This window comes from Tursiops truncatus, chromosome 19, assembly GCF_011762595.2.
Source record: "Tursiops truncatus isolate mTurTru1 chromosome 19, mTurTru1.mat.Y, whole genome shotgun sequence".
NCBI classification, from domain to species: Eukaryota; Metazoa; Chordata; class Mammalia; order Artiodactyla; family Delphinidae; genus Tursiops; species Tursiops truncatus.
Genome location: NC_047052.1, coordinates 14,087,398 through 14,104,969, shown reverse-complemented (window position 1 = coordinate 14,104,969; position 17,572 = coordinate 14,087,398). Strand labels below are relative to the sequence as shown.

Here is a 17,572-nt window from a genome sequence, read left to right as displayed (position 1 = left end):
ATTCCTTATGCTGTATATTACATCCTTATGACTTATTTATTATATAACTGGAGGTTTATACTTTTTTTGTTTTTTTGCGGTATGTGGGCCTCTCATTGCTGTGGCCTCTCCCGTCGCGGAGCACAGGCTTCAGACGCACAGGCTCAGTGGCCATGGCTCACGGGCCCAGCCGCTCCGCGGCACGTAGGATCCTCCTGGACCAGGGCACGAACCCGCGTCCCCTGCATTGGCAGGCAGACTCCCAATCACTGCGCCACCAGGGAAGCCCGAGGTTTATACTTTTTAATCCCCTATACCTATTTCACCCTCACTTCTATTTCTGGCAGCCACCTGTTTGTTCTCTTTATCTATGAGTCTGTTTTCATTTTGTTTTGTTATTTTAGATTCCACATAGAACTGAGATCATGAGGTATTTGTTTTTCTCTGACTTACTTACTTTACTTAGCTTATTTAATACCCTCTAGATCCATCCGTGTTGTCTCAAATGGCAAGGTTTTTTTTATGGCTTAGTAATATTCCATTGTATATATATACCACATATTCTTTATCCATTCATCTGTTGATGTACACTTAGCTTGCTTCCATATCTTGGCTATTCTAAATAATGCTGCAATGAACACTGGAGTGAATACATATATCTTTTTGAAATAGTGTTTCTGTTTTCTTCGGGTATATACCCTGAAGGGAAATTGCTGGATCATATGGCAGTTCTATTTTTAATTTTTTGAGGAAACTCCGTAGTGTTTTCCATAGTGGCTGCACCAATTTACAATCTCACCAACAGTGCACAAGGGTTCCCTTATCTCCACATCCTTTCCAACACTTGTTTTTTGTTGTCCTTTTGATAACAGCCATTCTGATAGGTGGGAGGTGATCTCTCCCTGTGGTTTTGTGATCATCTATTGAGATGATCATAAGATTTTTTATCCATTTTGTGAGTGTGGTGTATCACATTGATTGATTTGCAGATGTTGATTTGCAGGGATCTTTGCATCCCTGGAATAAATCCTACTTGATCATGGTGTATGATCACTTTTAATGTATTACTGAATTTGGTTTATTGAGGTTTTTGCATCTATGATTATCAGGGATATTGGCCTATAATTTTCTTTTCTTGTGGCATCCTTGTCTGGTTTGGTATCAGGGTAATGTTGGCCTCATAAAATGAGTTTGGAAGTGTTTCTATTCTATTTTTTTGGAAGAGTTTGAGGACTGGTATTATTTCTTCTTTAAGTGTTTGGTAAAAATCACTAGTGAAGCCGTTTGCTCCTGGACTTTTGTTTATTAGAATGTTTTTGATTACTCATTCAATCTCCTCACTAGTAATCTGTCTGTTCAGATTTTCTATTTTTGTGATTCAGTCTTGGTAGTGTTTTTAGGAATTTACCTATTTTTTCTACATTGTTTAATTTGTTGGTGTACAATTGTTTATAGTAGTCTCTTATAATCCTTTGTATTTCTGTGATATCAGTTATAACGTCTCCTCTTTTATTTCTGATTTTATTTATTTGAGTCCTCTCTTTTTTTATCTTGATGAGTCTAGCTAAAGGTTTATCAATTTTATCTTTTCAAAAACCAGCTCTTGATTTCATTAATCTTTTCTATTGTGTTTTTAGTCTCTATTTCATTTATTTACACTCTGATCTTTGTTATTCCCTTCCTTCTACTAACTTTGGGCTTCATTTCTTCCTCTTTTTCTAGATGCTTGAGGTATAAAGTTAGATTATTTATTTGAGATTTTCTTATTTCTTGAGGTAGGCATTTATTACTATGAACTTCCCTCTTAGAACTGCTTTTGTGGCATCCCATGTTTTTGTATGTTGCATTTCCATTTTTATTTGCCTTAAGGTATATTTTGATTCCTCGTTTAATTTCTTTTTTAACTCACTGGTTGTTCAGTAGCATGTTGTTTAATCTCTCCATATTTGTGAATTTTCTAGTTTTCTTCTTATAATTGATTTCTAGTTGCATACCATTGTGGTTGGAGAAGTTGCTTGATATGATTTCTGTCTTCTTAAATTTATTAATACTTGTTTTGTGGCTAACATATAATCTATCCTGGAGAATGTTCCATGTGCACTCGAGAAGAATGTGTATTCTGTTGTTTTTGCATGGAATGTTCAGATACATTTGATAAGTCCTTCTAGTATAACATGTTATTAAAGGTCAGTGTTTCCTTTTGATTTTCTGTCTGAATGATCTATCCATTAATGAAAACGGAGTATTAGAGTCCCCTATTATTCTTGTATTGCTATCTATTTCTCCCTTTATGTTTGTTAATATTTGCTTTATATATTTAGGTGCTCTTTTGTTGAGTGTGTAAATATCTCTCATTCTTTTCTGAGGGACAGCTTAGTCTGGTAAAGTTTTCTTGGTTGGCAGGTTTTTGGTTTTTTTTTCTTTTGGAAGTTTGAATATGTAATCACATCACATTCTCTCTTGGACTGCAAGGTTTCTGCTGAGATATTCAGTGATAGTCTTGTGGGAGTTCTCTTGTAAGTGCCAAGCTTCCTTCTCTTGCTACTTACAAGATTTGCTCTTTTTTTATTTTTATTTTTTGCAGTTTTGTTATAATGTGTTTTGGAGAAGATCTCTTTGGGTTGAATTTGTTTGGGGACCTCTGAGCTTCATGATCTTGATGTTTAAATCTCTCCCCAGATATGGGAAATTTTTATTCATTATTTCTTTAAATAAGCTTTTTGCCTCTATCTCCCTCTCTTTTCAATCTGGGACTTCCATAATGCATAGATAATGATGATGATGGTGATTTTGGTGCCCTTAAGTCCCTTAGGGTTTCTTCATTCCCTTTCATTATTTTTTCTTTCTACCCTTCTGACTGGATCGTTTAAAATAATCTGTCTTCAAGCTCACTGATTATTTTTTTCTTCCACTTGATCGAGTCTGCTGTTGAAGCTCTTTATTGAATTCTTCAGTGCAGTTGTTGAATTCTTCACCTCTAAAGTTTCTGTTTGGTTTTTATTTATATTTTCTGTCTCTGTGTTGAAATTCTCATCTTGCTCTTATATTATTTTCCCAATTTCATTAAGATGTGTATCCATAGTCTCTTGTAGCAGTCTGACCATCTTTAGAACAATTATTTTGAATTCTTTTTTGGGTAATCTGTGGATCTCTATTTCTTTGGGGTCAATTACTGGAAGTTTACTGTGTTTCTTTGGTGGTGTCATGTTTCCCTGATTCTCCATAATCCCTGTAGCCTTGTGTATGCATTTGCACATTTGAAGGATCAGTCACCTCTTCCAAACTTTATGGACTGACTTTGGTAAGGAAAGACCTTCACCTTTGGATGGTGGCATGCTGGAGCATTTTGTCATTCTAAGTCTAGTGGTGTGGGGCACCAAGTGTGAGGGTGTGTTGTGGTTCTGGGTCCAGGAGTACATGGTGTCTTGTTAGCTCAGGCGGCTGGGTTCCACGACATTGTCAATTGCATGATCCTTGGAAAGAGCTGCAGGGGTCTACAGTGGCTGCAAGGGCTCCTGGTCCTCAGTGGTGCCTCTAGGTGTAGTGGCTAGGGACCAGGGCATGTGGTAGTGGTGGTTGGAGTCAGGGTATACACATACTTGGTTGCGGGGGCAGCTGCAGGTGCCTGCATGGTGGCAGGGGCTGGCTGCAGACACCTGTGCAGTGGCAAAGGCCAGAGCCAGCAGCAGGGGCCAGGACCAACTGCTGTGGCTGCACGAACAGCTGTGGAGACCCTGGCTGTTGGTATGTACTCGTTTGACTAAAGGGGCAAGCCTTAGGTGAGTGCAAGGCAGTGGAGGCTAGTGATGGGAGCTGGGGCAGGCAGCTTGCAGGCACACGCTTGCAGGGGCTTGCGTCAGGCCCATGTAGCAGTACAGGCCAGTGACAGGAATCAGGGCCATCTCTGGGTCCACAAGCTGCTGAGGGGGCCTTGGCTGTCTCTGTGTACTCTTGTGGCTGCAGTAACTGGCCATGGGTGCATGCACAGCAATGGGTGCGTGCACAGCAATGGGGATCAGTTTTGGGGACCTAGGCTGCAGAGACTTACTGGTAGCCAGTGTGGATCCTGGGCTTTGGTGGGGAGGGACTTGTGCAGATGGTGTCTTTGAACATGAAAACCTGTGAGGTGAAAATCTCAGCAGCAAAATCTTCAGGGGCCTGCAGTGAGTGTGCTTACTGTTGGTTTCCTCAGCAGCAAAAGCTGTTAGGGTCCTCTGCGAGCAATCTGCTGGGATCTGCAATGAGATCTTCAGTGATAAAAGCTGGAGAGGCGGTCTACGAGTGTCCGCAAGGGCCATTGTGGTCCTCAGCAGTGAAGACTTCTGTGGTCCTCTGCAGAGCCGGCTACTGGGAACCACATTTGTTCATGCTTCAAGACTGATACTGGTAGCTCCTGCCCTTCTCTGTTCCTAGCCATCTCTAGGTATCTCAGCCTTGCTGGTCTCTGGGCAGGGTGAAAGTGAATTGGGTTCTTTGTGCAGTGCTCTGAAAGGCTGGGGAAGCTGGTTGCTCACCCCACTTTCCTTTCACTGACAAGGGAAACTTCAGGCTGAGGAGTTTCCTCTTAGCACTGAGCAGTGCCAGCCTGGGGGGTGGGATGATACAGACAAAATGAAACTATTCTTCCTACCCTTTTTTTGTGGTTATTTTCAGTTTTTTGTCTCCATTGTGTTGCTGAAGCTTCTTAAGTGGACTCCTGAGCTCTCCCAGAGCTAATTTCATTCATGGATAGGTGTCTAATTGTTATTCATTGTGTGTGTGTGTGGGTCTCCTACTCCACCATCTTGATGATGTCACCCTTGTCCAGTCCTTTAAAAATGTCACACTGTTGTCTTTTAGGTGCATGGTTTCTAACAAGATGGCTGTTATAATTGTTACATTATTTCTCTTTAGTAATGTGTCTTTTTTTCCCCTTTGCCTTCAAGATTTTCTCTTTGTTCTGTGTTTTCAGAGGTTGAATTTGATATGTCTCCATCTTGCTTGGGTATTTTTCTTGGTTGGTGGTTTAGATCTGTGGTTTGATATATGCCATTAATTTTGGAAATTCTTAGCCATTATCCCTTCAACTATTTATTTTATCACAGTCTCTTTTTTTTCTTCTGGAATTCTAATTGAACATCTATTAGATCATTTGTTGTTGTCTTACAGTTCCTGGATGCTATATTCTGTTTTTATTTTTAAATATGTTTTTCCTTGTTCAGTTTGTATGTTTAGCAAGTTCACTGATTCTTCCCTTAGCTTTGTTAAGTCTACTAATGAGCTTCTCAATAACAGTCTTGATCTCTATTACTGTGTTTTTTTTTTCTTCTAGCCTCTCTTTTTTTTTCTTACAGTTTCTCTCTCTCTGCTGAAATTCCTCATTTGACAATGAGTGTTGTCTAATTTTTCCACTGGAGCCTTTGACATATTTTTCATAGTTATTTTAAATTCCCTGTCTGATAGCACCAATTTCTGTGTCATGTATGAGTCTGGTTCTGTTGATTGTTTTGTCTCTTGGCATTGTGGGTTCTTTCTCTTGCTTTTTTTGCACACCACATTACTGGTAATTTTTTTTTTTTAATAGGGGAGATAGAGAAGAAGGATCTGGGCAGGGCTCCATGCCTTTCCTGCAGCAGCTGCTCTTCCACTCCCCTAAGCCTGTATCATGAGGAGTGCTTTCTCAGGACTCTTGCCATCATTTTTTGTGAGTATCCATTGGAGTCTGCAGAGAGGCCGGTGAGTGGTGTGAAGTCCCCTTTATCTGCAGCCTTTAGAGCTCCATACTCTGTCACCAGCCTTCGCCAATTTCTTAACAATTCTAGGTGAATTCTTCTTACCAGTGTTCAAGTGCCCCAAGTAAACAAGTGCTTGCATTTCATGTCTCCCTGTAGGCATTTGTCTCTCATATTTGGGGCTAGTTGGCATTTCTTCAACTTCAGCTCTGTGATGGATCCAGGAAAAGTCATTAACTAACTAGTTCAACTTTTTTTTTCTATTATAAGGTCTTTTCCAGCTCTCAATAGCCAAGCAGAAACCCAAAACCCAAAACCCAAAACCCGATCCTTCTTTTTACCCCCTAATATCTCTACTGGTAGGATGACTCTTTGTCCTGATTTACACCAGTCTAATTATTAATAGCATCCCCCTTACATTCAAGAGTTTCTTCATTTGGAAGATAAATTGTATGATCAGCCTGTCCTTGAAAATATTACATAATGAGGTTTCACTAGGAACATATGTTAAGTTTGGATGGATTTATTTTGGATAAAAATCAAATATTGAAGGTCATTTTGGTAATATTCAAAAGGACATGAGGAGAAAAGGTGTAAATGAAAGACATCAACCAAATCCAATGTGTAGACTTTGTTTGGATCCTGTTTCAATCCAAAACAATTTTTTTTCAACAATCAGAGTCATTTGAACATGGGCTTAGGTATGAGAAGATATTAAAAAATTATTGTTATTTGGTTAAGTATTACAATGATATTATAGTTATGGTTTTTAAAAATCTTATTTGTTATAGATAAATTCTGATGTATTTGGAAGTGAAATGGTATGATAGTGGGAATTTATTTTAAAATGCTCAAAAACAAAAATAAAGGTGAAGGGTGAGAAATGTGATAGATAAAAACGAGAATGACGAAATATTGATAATTACTGAAGCTAGGTGATAGGTAATTATTTTATTATCTCATCTTTATTGTATTTTTTGTCAGTTTCCATAATAAAAACTTTTAAAAAGAGAGATAAGAATATAATCAGGAATCTATTTCTTTAAAAAAAAAAGGCAATTATCCTAAAATTTAAAGTGGTAAAGGTGAACTTTTCTTGTGGCAGATCAGAGGTCAGGCAGCCCTGCCTAAAATTTCATTTGAAAACTTCCTGTGCTTCAGTGATTATTTAGCAAACCAGATAATCTGTGATATGACAGGTACAGGGCGAAGAAAAAGAAGTGAAATGCCACGGTTTCAATGTAGTTCAGTCCTGCAGACCCACACTGGACCAGGAGGAGGGAATGAACCTTGCAGATGTCTTATTAATCCTGGTTCAATTCAGTGTCTATTTCGTGCAACCTTACCTTAAGGATACGCTCTGCTATTCTTCCCTTTATCCAGGTTCTCACTGTCCCTCCATTCTCTCCTGTTTTCATAATTTGGAGAGACAAATGCCTTGGGAAGTGGGTAGCAAGGTTATAAACTCTGAGGGACCAAGGACTGTTCACTGTTTTGAACAGTGAATGGTATACCTAGTACCATTACTGGCACATGAAAGACATTAAATAAATATTGGATGAAGAAATGAATGAATAAATTCACATTTGCTGCTTGCCACATGGAAGGGACCTACTAAATATTGTATTTGTTCAATTGACTTGTGAGTGACAGAACTGAAAAGAGAATTTTAGAGTTTTATGTGCATTTAGTGCTGGACCTCTTCAAGTGTTCGAAAGATGTCCAGATGAACAGAATTAGCCAGCGTGATGTCTGTGAATAGGCAGGGGAAATCAAATGAAGTGCAGCTTCATTGAAAATAAAAAGAACATTATGCAGTTGCATATAGGCCACCTTTCTTTCAAATGTATTTATGGGAGTGATTAGGAGAGGACAGTGATTCTCTCCTCCCCTCTAAAAGTCCTTAGCTATAGTTCTGCCAAGAAATCAGGAGATTGTAATATCCTGTCCACAAAAAGTTGGTATGACAGGTACCCTTAAATAAACAGGTGTGATTAATCATGGTGCTGTTTGTTTTGATGAGCATGCAAGAGTGACAAGTTAATAATGAATCTCCAGCATACAGGGGAGGTGGCTATAAGGAGATGCTGTGGTTTAATTTACATCTTTGGAAGGCACTGAAGATCTAATAATCTCCCTGTCTCATCTATCAAACTAATACCCCTGATGTAGAAAAGCAAAACATTTTTAATTATTAATCTGAGAAGTAATAAAATCTTGTCTCAGATCACAAATAAATTGAGTTTCTGATGGTCTTAATGGACCCCTAGTATGTGTGATTTATTCAGATTCCAAAGCCACTGAGGACCCCTGGGAACCTTGGCTGCAAAACCATGCAAGCTGGGAACACCATGGGAATTGCCAATCCAATCAGAAGGTCTAGACCGAGGGCAGTGACTGATTTTACCTTAGATCTACCCAATAATTTATTTCACTTTCTATGTCGACTACAAATAGATTATGGAATACAAGTGTGTGTGAATTTGAGATTCAGTTCTAAACAATTGCTTTTAGTTTTTGCTTTGGCTTAGTTCTGCTTATGTTAATACTTGTTCTTAAAAGATCAAAAGCTGTTTTGAAGTTTTTACTAAGTGTAGGATTTTAACCTGGCTCGAGAAACTGGGATACAGAAAGGGGAAAAAATCCTTCATGGCACGATGAGCCACTTGTGAAATCTAAACTGTGTTCAGTCTTCCAGCTCTTTGTTTCTTAAGGAGCTAAGCTATGGGGTGTATTGAATTTATTAATTTGAAAAACTGTCTCCTTATTGATACTAATAGAGAAGATATCATCTTCCTTGTTTAAAGAATGGACCATAATGGTCTCAGAGAAAGAGGAAGGTAGAATTATATGCATTTGCTGTATGTACAAGTGTATTCATTGCTCTAATTTGCTATGAAATAATTTTTATAATGAAATTAGATTATAAAGTATGATTTCTGTTCGTCTTTTTACTAATGCTGCTTATAATTTCAACTGAATCATTGCGATGTTTAATGTACTGTTATAGGAAGTAGAACATAAAAATATCCAATTCCCCTCATCCTTCTACTTTCCTTCAGCCCTGTGGCTCACAGCTGTAAATTAAGGTTGCATTTTGTCATGTCTTCCAAGGGCACACTGACTGGCATAGAATGAGATTCACGCTTCAACTAGCTTATCCATTTGACTTAGCAATTAGGAAAACACATAATATCACCCCAGATATACTTTGGCTGCTTCTGCCTGCCTCTCTTTGAGGAAGGCTATATTCTCCTGGTCAGGAGTTCAGGTTGGGCCAGGTGGGAGAAGCCTTAGAGAAAAATCTCTTCCTCCTTCATATTTGCCTAGCAAACATCCATTGACTCCCTTAGGTCATGGGGATGTAAGGACAAACAAGGACAGAGGCAAAGAGCACTGTATCAGTTGCCTACTGCTACTGTAACAGATTACCACAAACTTAGTGACTTAAACCACACAAATTTATTATCTTCCTGCTCTGAAGGTCAGAAATCTAAAATCAAGGTATTGGCAGGTCTGTGTCCTTCTGGAGGCTCTAGGGGGAAGTCTGTTTCCTTGCCTTTTCCAGCTTCTAGAGGCTGCCTGCATTCCTTGGTTCATGGCTCCTACCTCAAATCACTTCAACTGCTGCTTCTGCTGTCGCATCTCCTACTATTCAACATATCTCCTGCTCCCTCTTATAAGGATTCTTGTGATAACATTGAGCCCAGGATAGTCCAGCATAATCTCCTCACCTTAAAACCCTTAATTTAATCACATCTGCAAAGTAGTATTTTCCATATAAGGGATTCCAGGAATTAGGATGTGAACGACTTTGGAGGCAGCATTATTCAGCAAGAATTTGGCATTGGACAGCTCTGCTACTCTCTGACTTAGTTTGACTATGAAGTAAGTTTCTTCACCTCTCTGAATCTCAAGCTTCTTATCTGAGAAATGGAGTAAGTAATACCCATCTTATAGGCTTGTGTGAAGATCAAATGCCTGAAAATAACTAGCATTGTGTCTGACACATACTACTAGTTCAACGAATGGGAAGTTAATGGATTATTGTTTTTACTATTCAGTGATGAAAGGGCACAGTCTCACCTCTTTGAGGACTTGTAAGTCTAGTGGAGAAGATAAACACGTAAACAAATCATTATAAGTCAGTGTGAGGCAGTGTTACGTGGGCTATATTTGTCTCAGGCTATAAGGTCCTCCATGCATGATTTCAGTCGTTCGTTTGTAGATGATTACCTAACATGAGTTTTGAGGTGAAGAAAGGCAAAACATAAAAGGTCGTCTGAAGCTATGACTGACGTGGAATGTCAGGTCTTGGAAGGTTGTGTATTTTTATTTTGATGATCTCATGTTTTTTCCTAAGAAAAAACTATTTCCTGCTCTTGAGATATTATGTTAACTTTCTTGGACTTAGGTATATGCTGTTTAACAAGTTAGGGCCTTGGACGGCTCAAACTACATCATATGGTAAAAGGAGAGACCGTAGTGTAGGTCTGTAAAGGAAAGTTGAAAGTCTTCTTGCTCCTTTCTCCTCCTCTTGCTACTGACTTTCACACCTACTCTCCCCCATGGGGAAAGAGTGATGATCTGTTTGGAAATGTCCCATGATTGTAGCTGGGCCATGTTTGCTGGTGACTAGAGTCCCTGTATATGAAAACGTCTGCATTCTGAGTGGGTACCATTGTTGTGTCTCTCCCATCGTTGTGGCTTGAGTGCTGAGGACCAGGGTTCACTCTTTTCCTTCTGTGTATCAACTGGCCTGAGCACGTGTGCTCTCCCTATTCTGTCTGTCTTGTTTGCTAATTCTGCCCTCATTTTACCTCACCCTTCAGCAGCAGATGATGCAGACTCTTCATTTGGCTTCTAGAATACCACTTTCTTGTTCTACCTCATGTCCACTCCTTTTCTGTCATCCCGGTTGGGTCTTTCTCATTTCCCTGACTTAATATTCAAATTTACCAAAGCTCAGTCCCAAGACCTCTTATCTTTTCTGTCTCTATTTATCCCATTTGTATGGATTTAAATACCATCTATATATTTATGGTGCTGGCATTAGTTTTCCCTTGCTGCTGTAACAAATTACCACAAACTTAGTGGCTTAAAACAACACTAATTTATTATTTTATAGCTTTTTAGGTTAGAAGTTTGACTCAGTCTCACTGGGCTACAATAGCCTGTCAGCAGGGCTGTATTCCTTTCTGGAATCTCTAGGGAGAATTTGTTTCTTCATCCTTTCCAGCTTCTAGAGGCCTCCTACGTTCCTTAGCTTGTCTTATTCCTTAGCAACGTCATATCTCCCTGCACTTTCTTCCTTCATCGTCTCTCTCTCTCACCACAGCTGAGAAGAATTCTCTGATTTTAAGGTCCCATCTGATAAGATTGGGCTCACTCATATAATCCAGGATAATCTCCCGACCTCAAGGGCCATACCCTTAATCACATCTGCAAAGTTTTTTGCCATGTAAGGTAATATATTCACAGATTCTGAAGACGAGGTCATGGACATCCTTGGGAGGACATTGTTCTGCCTTCCACAATGCCCAAACATATGTCTCCAGCCTAGACCATTCTCCTTAACTCTAGGACCATATACTCAATCACCTACTTGACATCTCTGTTTGGATGTTTAATAGACATCTCAAACCTAATTTGTCCAAAACTGAGCCCCTGGGCAACATACATAGGCATATACTGTATGTACATACATACATACATATACACACATATATGTATATATATAATTTGAGGTTAAACTTGAGCTTGGTATGGAATCTCAGCCCTCGACATCCAATGTCTAGAGTTCATGCAATCCAAAAGCTCCCTGCTAGAGTGAACTTGTATTCCAAGCCCCATTTTATAAGACCCAGAAAGGTTTTGACCATGTCTGGAGGAAAAGACTCATCTCTTGACCTTCAGTTTGATGCATGGAATACATCTTATCCCAAAGGTAGAACTGATAATTTGAGACGTCATAATGTATTCTTGTCTGTGGCTCAGCTTTTCGTGACATTAAAAGATTGTTTAGGACCAAGTGCAAAACCTATCCTTTGTAATCCTGTCTGTGAACCGTCACTGGTATGACAGGAGGGGTCAATACAGACATAAGGACTTCCTTCCCTCACTGATAGGGGAGCTGGCCTCTGGCCCCCACAGCTGTTCCCTGCTGGAACGGTCATAGTTCCTAGGTGCTCTTTGACATTCTGAGCAGCTGCAATAGCAAGCAATTTAGTGCAAAATAATTCATCAATTAATCTCTTTGTTATTGGACATTTCAGATGCTTGTGCCTTAGTTCATACCATAAATGAGGTGGGATGTGGCATGACTCTTGATTGTCACAAATCTCCCAACGTATGGTTGTCCTGCCTGTCCCACCAGTGACCCGTGGGGACTTCCAGAGCCCAGAGAAGAATAGGGACAGTGTTAGGAGATGGTGAGACAGGTAGCCTGTGGGTTATACACAACTCCCTCAACATTAGCAGTGACTCCACCCTTTGTCTCCCACCCCAGGAAGCATATTAGGATGCCACTGAGTGAGAGGGCTAACTTTGGGGCCTCTTTAACTTTGACTAAAAGTACGTTATTTGAAAATTTTAATACTTGAAACATTGGTGACAAACTAGTTTCAGGATATCATGATTCAGAGCTACTGCTCTCTTGGAATACTTTTAATAAATAAAAGAAATGTAAAGCAATGTCTACACACTTCAGCAGAATTGTCCAGAGGCCTGACTTTTGCCAAAGCTGAAAAATCCCTTGGAAATCTTCAGGTTCACACTTAATTACCACCTCCTTTGGCTGTTTCTCTTTTACTGCTTTTCTCTCCTCCCCCTGTGATTTTCCCTTCTTGTTGCCAAACACATGTTCTCTTCCAGACACCATCTGTTTTCAGAATATATTTGTATTTTCTTTTTCCTTCCCAAAGTAGCCTTACTTTGGGGCCTATGTTTTCCCCTCAATGGACTGCTTCCACTATGTTACCCCATGCCTTGGTGGGAAGGAAAGCTGTGGCTTGCCGAATTGAAATATAACCAGGAACCCAACAGAGACATTCTTCTGGACTTGGAAATATGCACCCACCCTCTTAAGGACCTCAGGGTACAGGGATTGGCTTGTGGTATGTCTTTAAGATAGCTTTCCTTTGTTAAAAAACTTCAAAGAATTCCAAAGTATCAAAAGGAGAAAGTGAAAGTAATTCTTTCCAGTGTCTGCCATTCACATTCCTCAGAGGGCCATGAACTCCTCAGCCACACTCAGTGACCCTGTGACTGCTCTCAACAGTGCGGCCCATGTCCTTCTAGTCTCTTTTGCTATGTGTGTATCAAAATGTGTAATATGAATACATACACATGTAAAACAAGTTGGATTATGCTGTACATATTGTCTGCAACTCGCTTGCTGTTATTTTACATAAATAGCATGGGCATCTTCTCATGTCAGTACACATACATTTTCTCATTACATTTAACAACTGGTATTCCACTGTATGAATGTACCATGATTTATTTACCCAACCCATTACTGATGTAATTTCTAATATCTTATTATTATTACTAGTGCCTAACACATTTATCTTTACTCTTGTGCAGCTATATTCTCTAGGATAGTTGGAATTGCTGCATCAAAGGGTATGTGCATTTTGAATGTTGATAAGGATAAAAGATATCTTTAAAAGGGTTATGTGGGGCTTCCCTGGTGGTGCAGTGGTTGAGAGTCCGCCTGCCGATCGATGCAGGGGACACAGGTTCGTGCCCCGGTCCGGGAAGATCCCACATGCTGCGGAGCAGCTGGGCCTGTGAGCCGTGGCCGCTGAGCCTGTGCGTCCTGAGCCTGTGCTCCGCAGCAGGAGAGGCCACAACAGTGAGAGGCCCGCGTACCAAAACAAAAGCAAAAACAAAAACAAAAGGGTTATGCATTTTAAACATGGGTAGATACCATCCTAAACTTTATATGTAATCACTAACAGAAGCACAGCATTTTCTTCCTTCAGTTATCAGAGGTTATGAGATAAATGATACTAATTTGTAGCGTGTAAAGCATCTTACGAAGTATTTTTATTCAACTTATTTAACACTCACAGATATTCTATAGGGAGATAATGTTATCTCCAATTTACAGGTGAAGAAACAGAGGCTCATCAAAATTAAGTGATTTGCCTAAGACAGTACACTTGGGTGGCAGATCCGAGCCCGAGTCCATCTTTTACCTCCAAGCCTGAAATTCTTTGTCCTACAGCACTGCTGGCTTCTCATGGAGGAGCGCCAAACCTTCTGCTGTGGTGGATTGACTGAGCATAGGTGCAGGGGAGAGGGAGCATGGAGGGAATATTGGTCAGCTAACCCCTGAGGCGTACCCGTGGACATACAGACTTTTCTCTCTCTGCTATCACTTCCTTGGTGATGTTATTTGGTCACAGCTTTTAAATACCTCACTGTATGTCAGCGAGTCCTAAACTTATATTTCCAATCTAGAACTCTCTCCTTAACATATCCTATATGGAACTCTTGATCTTTCCTCCTAAACTTGCTCTACCTATAGCCATCTCAGTTGGCTACTACCTCATCCTTTTAGTTCTTCAGGCCCAAATTCTTTTTTTTTTAATTGAAGTATAGTTAATTTACAATGTTGTGTTAGTTTCTGGTGCACAGGAAAGTGATTCAATTATGTATATTCTATTTCATATTCTTTTCCATTATAGTTTATTACAAGATACTGAATATAGTTCCCTGTGCTATACAGTAGGACCTTGTTACTTATCTGTTTAATATATAGTAGTTTGTATCCTTTAATCCTAAACTCCTAATTTATCTCTCCCCCCGCTTTCCCCTTTGGCAACCATAAATTTGTTTTTTATGTCTGTGAGTTTGTTTCTGTTTTGTAAATAAGTTCATTTATATCATATTTTAGATCCCACATATAAGTGATACCATATGATATTTGTCTTTCTCTGTCTGACCTAACTTCATTTAATATGATAACCTCTGGGTTCATCCAGTTTGCTACAAATGTTCAGGCCCAAATTCTTGATTCCTTTCATTCTCTCATACCGCTCATTCTCAGAGAATAGAACCAAGGCCAGACTGCCAGTTCCTACCAGGTTTGTAATTAAAATCCAGGCATGCCTTGCTTTAAAACACACCTAGATTATACTGCTTTATTCTAATCCCATTAGCCTGAAGTGTAGTTCTGATTTGACTCTTGGGATTTGTACTCTAGTTTAGGAGTCCATGGACTGAGTGAATGTTTAGACATGAGATCATGTTCTTAATAAATTATTTCTCCTGGTTTCTAAGACTAAAAAAATTGAAAATCTGCGTTAAACTTATTGAAAACATAATTAATCTTAGCTCAGGAGATCACTGGGCCCAGATTTTTAAAAACAAACAAGTCCTTCCTAGGTTAGTTCTTCCACATTGCATGCATACATGTTGGGGGAAGAAAAATGGGGATGAGAGGAGTCCCAGAAAGGAACCTCTTGCTCTGCTGCTTATTCTCTCCCTCGCAAAAGTACAGGATCAGAATGAAGGTCTTCCAGTGGAAAGGCAGCTGATTTGGGGGGTTTAAGCAGGAGCTGAGGCAAAGCTGTGGATCTTTCTCCATGCACAAAGGAATGCAAACTCTTAAGTAAACCATGGTGAAAAACTTAAATTACTGATCAGAAGGGGGATTTAGCTTGTCAGGAGATTTGATTTTAATTTTAGTGTACACTTTCGGTATTTGTGTTTCTGTGTATACGTTTTTGTATAAGAAGAAGTCATACTTAGAAAACAAAAGCTGAACAGTATATGTGCTATTTTAGTTATAATTTAGTTGTCAACTGGGACCTCCCTGGCCTTAGGAAATTTTGGTAAACTTAATTCAAATCCTCAATTTTCCAGCCTGATTAGAGTTTGTTTGGGACAGAGGGGGTTCCTGGAATGCGAGCTTTCCAATGCTAACGTTGGAAAAATCCTACACAAATCACAACAAGTTGGTTACTCTGAGCTTGACTGAGTCCAGAGCCCTTGCTTAATTTTTTCTGCCTCCTTGTTGTGACTCTATTCAGACTTTCTCAATTCTACCCCAGGAGGACCTGCATCCAAATCTCAGTTCCTTCGTGGATTTCCACAAAAGATTCACTTGGCACTATGCATTTAAAGAAGTAAGCACCTTTCCTGAAGACTTAAAGGGTCAAATATTACACGGAGTGGCCTTTAACCATGTCTTTGGCATTTTAGCATCCGTCTCTTTCTTTCTGTTGCCTTCAACAAAGCAGCAAATTTGTTCTCTTGTCTTATCCAGAGTATTTCTGCCTCTCAAGGTCCTTGGTGGCAGGGGTCCCACATTTTATTCCATAGGGTACATCAAGAAATTTTTTCAAGAAATGTGGGTCTCATCTAAGAGGAAGTCTTTACCCAACTACTTAGAGAATAAAATCGTGTCCATTACATTACATAATGAAGAATATTTTATACAAACATGGGCAAAAAGTTTTGACCTGATTTGGAATTATAAAGCTGCCTTCCTTTTTTCCTCTTTGCTAAGATCTTGTAAGATGCAACTCTACCCGCAATTATACAATGCCATTTTTTTTCTTCTCTCCTGGAGCTTACCAGTAAGGACTAAACTGAGGATAGAGCTTAACTGTCTTCTTGTTTTAGGGACATCATGGAATTTTCCTCAGAGGTATGTGGCTTTATGCATTAACAAATGCGTAAAGGATACTGGCTATGCGAGGGGGAATTGAGTGTGCATCTTAAAAATCAAGTGATGCATCTTTCCTAATGGAAGGCATTAAAGATTCAATTCTGTTCTCCATAGTGGCTGTACCAATTCACATTCCCACCAGCAGTGCAAGAGTGTTCCCTTTTCTCCACACCGGAAGCAGCCGCATAGCACAGGGAGATCAGCTCAGTGCTTTGTGACCGCCTGGAGGGGTGGGATAGGGAGGGTGGGAGGGAGGGAGACGCAAGAGGGAAGAGATATGGGAACATATGTATATGTATAACTGATTCACTTTGTTATAAAGCAGAAACTAACACCCCAACGTAAAGCAATTATACTCCAATAAAGATGTAAAAAAAAAAAAAAGATTCAATTCTGGCTTGGACCAGAGGCAGTAATAATGAGGAAGTTGTCAAAACCATTCATCAGGAAGGGTCTAGAGGGAAGTGAGGTCAGAGGGATGAGATTCTGGGTGGTCTAGAGCCTCTGAGTGAGGACTGTTTTGCTCTTCTTGGAAATGACACACCTGAGCAGGGATGGGAACCTGTTTGGGGTGGAGGTCAGAAGTCTCGCCTGGTTTCTAGTTCCTCTTATTCATTATGTCTGGACTGTGGGAAAGTCACGGAGTGTTATTAATAGGGAAATTAACCAAGAGAAGTGGGAGACATGGGGAAGGGCACACATGGGAGATATAAAAGGTGGGTCAAGAGAGTATAAAATGTCTAGAAGTCTCTGTCCAGGTCCCTATTTGAAAAGTTGTGCTTTGGTGACCAGAGAATAATAATAATAATAATAATAATAATAATAATAATAATAGTAGTAGTAGTAGTAGTTGCATACTTACTATATGCTAGACATGGTGTTTAATGCACACACAGAAAGGTGTTCAACCAGGGAAATGCAAATTGACACTGCAGTGTGATAGTGCTACAAATCCACTAGAATATGTAAAATTAAAACGTCAGAAAATACCAAATGTCGTTGAGGATGTGGAGCGACTGAACTCTCATACGCTGCGAGCAGGGATTTAAATTGGAACAACCACTTTGGAAAACTCATTGGCACATCTGCTAAAACTGATACCCTCTGACCCAGAAATTCCACTTGACCCACAATTGTATACATAGTTGCACCAAAAGACGTACAAGAATTTTTATAGCGGCACTACTTACAATAGCCC

At 39.7% G+C, this 17,572-nt stretch overlaps 1 protein-coding gene across 1 annotated transcript in view; it reads left to right on the top strand.

Annotated features, from left to right (window-relative positions):
- Nucleotides 1-17,572, top strand: part of HYDIN (HYDIN axonemal central pair apparatus protein) — a 433,086-nt gene that overhangs the window by 16,865 nt on the left and 398,649 nt on the right. The window contains exon 2 of the mRNA XM_073796828.1: nucleotides 5,543-5,662. The gene's annotated coding sequence lies outside the window, so the exon portion shown is untranslated. The remainder of the gene's footprint in view (nucleotides 1-5,542; nucleotides 5,663-17,572) is intronic.